Raw genomic sequence first — 5,646 nt, 5'->3', positions numbered from 1 at the left:
TTTTCTGTCTCTCTCTCTCCCTCTGTCTTTCTGGCAAGCGCACGCACCCTATAGCAAAAACCTCTCCAAAAAAAAAAGAAAAGAAAAGAAAAGAAAAAGAGAAAGTTAAAAAAAAAGAATTTGCCCAGAGAGAGACAGAAAGCTAGAAAGCAAGCCACCAGGTCTGAGATTCGAACCACAGTCAGCCACAAGGGAATCCAGCACCCTTTGCCACCTGGCAACCCCTATTTATTTTTTTAGAAAGAGATTTTTGCTATAGGGAGAGCAAGCACTCACCAGAGACATAGAGACAGAAAGTGAGAAATCATCCCCAAGGGGGATGGCCACATCTCAATCCCTTCTCTATCTTCTTCTCAGGATTTTGGCCACACATACACACATGCCCAGCATAAGTTTAAGCCACAAGGTCCAGGATTCAAACCATAGTCGACTATGTAGGAGTCCAGCAACGTAACCACTACACCATCTGGTAGTCCTAGGAGGGGTTATCATAACTCCATTTTACATATAAATGCAAGTTTAGAAAGTTCAAGAACAAGTCTAAGTCGGGACCAGCTGGCATAATGGATATGTCACTGGACTCCCATGTAGTTCACCGTGGTTCGAGTCTTGGACCAGGTGGTTTAAACTTACATCGGGCATGTGATTGCAGCATGGCCATCTGCCCTGGGGGGTGATTTCTCACTTTCTGTCTCTCTGTCTCTTTCTTTCTGGTGAGCACATGCACCCTATAGCAAAAACCTCTCCAAAAAAAGAGAAAAAGTCTGAGTCGACACATCCAGGAAGTGAAGGGGCTGACCTGTCTTCAGATCCTCACCTATCCCCATGTTATCTCACCTCACAGAACTCCTGTACAGATGAATTAGGTCCATTTAACAGAGGACAAAGTAGCATGTTAAATAACCTCTCAAGAAACAAATCCAGACTATATCAACAAAACAAGTAATAAACTGCTGGGAAAATGAGAAAAATGAGACTGAGAGGTGACTTAGATTTAAAAAATAAGGTAGGTTGGCCCTGTGGCCTAGTGATTAAAGGAGTCAGATCCCACCTGGCCATATCTACAGTTCAAATCCAAGACTTGGTGGCCTGAAAAGCATACTAAGGGGGACCAGCAGGTGGTGTGGTGGTTAAGGCATTGGACATTCCAAGGAATGTCCGACCGCGGTTCAAATCTGGGCCTGGTGGCTTAGTTTCTCACTCCCCCCCTTCTCTCTGTGTTTCTCTGGTCAAATTAAAATAAATGATGAATAAATAAAATAAAAAATTATTTAAACAAAAAAGAAAAAAAAGCACACTAAGAGGGGACAGCAGGTGATGTGATGGTTAAGGTACCCTGAGAGGTTTTTGCGATAGGGCGCAAATGGCCACCTGGGATTCGAGGCCCAGACCTTGTGGCTTGCCTTCTTACTTTTCCTCTTTTTTTCTTGCTCTCTCTGGCAAGTACACATGCCCTACAAGAAACTTAAAAATAATAACAATCATTTTAAAAAATAGTTATTAAAAAATACTAATCATGTGCATGTGCATGTCCAAAATCCCAACAGGATGCAGAAATGAGAAATGGAGAAAGAACTGTTGTGTGACCACACCCCTGGGGGATACATTCTCCCTCTCTTTCATCCCTCTAGCACACGTGCAGTCTGATACCTGAAAAAAAAAAAATGGAGCCAGCGGGACTCCCCACATGGCCAAACACGGTTTGAGTCCCAGATCTGGCAGGCTTGCTTTCTCGCTTTCCCTTTCTCTCTGTCCCTCTCTGGTCAACATAAAATAAAGTTAAATAATTATTAAAAAAAAAAACAAAAAACCTGGGACCAGAGTTTAGTTAAATAATTATTAAAAAAAAAAAAAAAAGCAGCCTGGGACCAGAGTTTGCGTAATGGCTATGTCACTGAACTCCCATGTAGTCAACCATGGTTCAAGTCCCAGACCCGAGGACTTAAACTCACGCCAGGCACATGTGCGTGCGTGCCCAAGATCCTGAGAGGAGAATGGAGGAGGGATTGAGGCATGGCCATCCCCCCCCCGGGGGGGGGTGATTTCTCGCTTTGTCTGTCTCTCTTTCTGGCGAGCACACACGCCCTATTGTAAAAACCTCACAAAAATAAAAACAATTTAAAAACCAAGGCCCGTCCAGCCACAGTATGTGGACTTTATCTGAATTGTGACTCAGTAAGCACAATGGTATATATAAAACTTTAGAAGCCAGCAGGTGCCACGCACCCAACTAAACAGTTCAAGTCCCAGACCCAGTGGCTTGAAACTCACACCAGGCACTTGTACATGTGCCTGAAATCCCAAGAGGAAAAATGGAGAAGGGACTGCACCATGGCCATCCTCCCAGTCGGTGATTTCTCACTTTTCCTCCCTGTCTAAGGATCTCAAGAGAGCATAGCCACCCTATGGCAAAAACCTTAAAAAAGAAAGAAAAGAAAAAGAAAAACACAGGGTATATGTGCAGTAGCACCATGGGTGAGCGCCCCAAATCCCAAGAATGGAGAAGGGATTGTGGCATGGTCATCCCGAATTCTCACTTTCCTCTTTCCAGCAAGTGTATGCAAAAAAAAAACACAAAAACCCTGAACATTTGCACACTGACCAAATTATCTAACAATGTATAAAAAACTTATTTTTTTTAGCTATGATCATGGCATTGTGGCTGCTTTCCTTTTAGATATATATTTAATTTTTTTTAATTTGCCACAGGGGGTGTATATGCTTGCCAGGCAAAGCACTTCCCAGTGAGGACGTGGTCACATTACAATCCTTTCTCCACTTCTCCTCTTTGTCAGGATTCTGGGGAAATATATGTTCCCGGCATGTTTTTCAAGCCTTCGAGACCAGGATTCAAACTGCAATCACCCACGTGGAGTCTGACTCCCTTAATTGGCAGGCCACAGGGCTGGCCCTAGAAATACATTTCACATCGACTGACACTAATAGGAGATCTGGGACCTGTTTCAAAATAATTTGAGGGAAGGGACCAGCAGTTAGCTGGCTATGTTGCTAGACTCCCACATAGTTTACCGCGGTTCGCATCCCAGACCCGGTGGCTTAAAACTCACACCAGGCACGTGTGCATGCATGCCCAAGATCCCGAGAGGAGAATGGAGGAGAAGGGATTACGGCGTGGCCATCCCCCCTGGGGGGTGACTTCTCGCTTTCTGTCTCTGTCTGTCTGGCGAGCGCACGCACCCTATAGTGAAAACCTCTCCAAAAAAAATAATAATTTGAGGTAAGAAAATCAGTGGAAGCCTGATTGAGACTCAATTAAGCTAAAAGTTAACAAGTGAAGCTGGTGAAAGGAAATGGAATTCAGTATGCTATTCTTTATCTTCTTTTATATGTATGCTTGAACTTTTACATTTTAAAGTTTTTTTAAAAATTATTCCTTACCTTTTTTTTTTTTGAGACAGAATCTCACTACATTTTCCCCAGGTTGACCTCAAACTCACCTACTTTCAAGCAGCTGGAATACAGGCAGCTGTAATAAATATTTAATGAGTACACTACAGAGATCCCTGGAGATTCATCAAGGAATGAGGACTGAAAGCCTCTGGTGGAAAAGACAACCTGAACAAATATGAGATATATGAAAGACAGTGTTAAGTATTAAAGGCATTTAGAAAGAAAAACAGTCAATAATTGGCTGTGGGAACATGCCCCTCTCCCCCGTTATTAAAAAAGCCAGTGTTAGAAAGAAAGAACTTCATTTCCTAAAGCCCCAAACATTTATCTATTGAGTAATTAATTACCCCAAAACACAGCAGCTTAAAATCAACATGTATCGTCACAGTTGCTATGGGTCAGAAATCTGAGCATGGCTTGGCTGGTGCCTCTGGCTCTAGTCTCCAACCAGGCTCCAGTCAACCTGTCAGGCCAGGCTCCAGTTTTATCTGAAGGCTGGACTGGGGAGGAGCCATCCTCAAGTTTCTTAAGCAGCTGGAGAAAGGATTCAGTTGCAGGAACCAGACTGGGGGCCTCATCTCTAGCCACTGGCTGTACACCTCTCCCAGATCCTTGCCGCCACATGTACCTCCCTCTCCACAGACAGTTCATGACATGGTTTCTCCCAAACCCAGCAAGATGGAAGTCAGTCTTTATCATCTCATCTTGGAAGTGACATCTCCCCCTTTTTTTTTTTCCTGCTATAGCGTACATGCGTTTGTCAGAAGAGACAGAAAGGAAAAGTGAGAAAGCATATCCCAGGGGTGATAGCCACACCACAATCTACTATTTCCACTCTTTTTGCAGGATACTGTGTATGCACGTACATGCACCTGACATGTTTCTCAAGCTGCCAGAACCAGGACTTGACTATGCAGCCATTTAGAGGAGCTCCCTTAACCACCATGCCACTGGCTGGCCCAATATCCTTTATTTTTGCTATATTCACTTGAAGTAGGTCACTAGGTCCAGGTCACTCAAGGAAAGGGAATTTTACAAGACTGCTATTCCAAAAGGTGGTAAAGCCATCTTAGAGGCTGCTTTCCACACCAACACATTATTTATGACCCTCAGTAGCCACAGCAACTTTCCCAGCCCACCTATATCCCTCTCCTTCTACTAAAGCCACACGTGCAGGGCCACTGAGAAACACAATTCTATTGAACGCAATGCAAATGGCACCCACTAGAGTTTTCCTTTCTTCTTACTCCTCAAACCCTGAGCTTACTCCTACCCCAAGACCTTTGCACTTACTTCTGGTCTTCACATAGCAGGCTGCTCCAGATATTTGAGCTTTAGCCCGAGGATCATCTCAGCTCTAGACTTCACTGATCAACCCCTATATGCTGCCCCCTCAGCTCTCATCGTTTGTATTATAGATGAGAAAACTGAGGCTCTGGTTTTGGTCCCTTGACCAAAGTCAGATGAGGTGGTGTAGAGTCTGCACTCATGGCTTGCCTCCCAACTGCTTCAGAGATCACATGTCAAGGAACATTCTCTAGAACCTCTCTCCCAGGCATCCTGGACCCTAGGCTGGCAAGTCCAAATTTCTCAGTTTTTAAATTCGCTAGAGGGCACATGCATTCGCTGGCAAGACTGAAAAAGCAACTCCCCACTGGGAAAAGTCATGCTACCGCTTTCTCCTTTTCTCCTTTCAAGATTCTGGACACACACACACACACACACACACACACACACACACACACACCTCTAGTGTATTACTCAAGCAACCAGATACAGGACTCGAATGGCAGTCATATGGGATTCAGTCACCTCACCTACCGCATCCCAGGCTGGCCTTTAAATTTCTTGCACGGGAGAGAAACCAGACAAACTCAAGTTTGGGATCAGAGAGGACTGTCAGGGCCTAAGACTGGAACTCGGACATCTCTATACCCAATACCAAGCACCAGGTGAGTGTGAGAACAGCTCTACTCAAGTGTACTTTTGGGGGCCGGCAGGTGGGGTGGTAGTTAAGAGTGATAGGATTCCCACATGGCTGACTGTGGTTCAAGTACCAGACCTGGCGGTTTGGTTTCTCACTTTCTCACTCTGTCCCTCTCTGGTCAAATTAAAAATTAATTAATCAAAGCTCAATAAAACAATTATCTTAAAAAATGTATCTTTGGGACCAGCAGTTAGCATAGTGGCTATGTCACTGGACTCCCATGTAGTTGACTGCGGCTCCCGTCCCCG

Source organism: Tupaia chinensis, unplaced genomic scaffold (assembly GCF_000334495.1).
Source record: "Tupaia chinensis unplaced genomic scaffold, TupChi_1.0 Scaffold000037_18, whole genome shotgun sequence".
In the NCBI taxonomy this organism is placed as follows: Eukaryota; Metazoa; Chordata; class Mammalia; order Scandentia; family Tupaiidae; genus Tupaia; species Tupaia belangeri.
Note: the sequence above shows the minus strand (reverse complement) of the source record.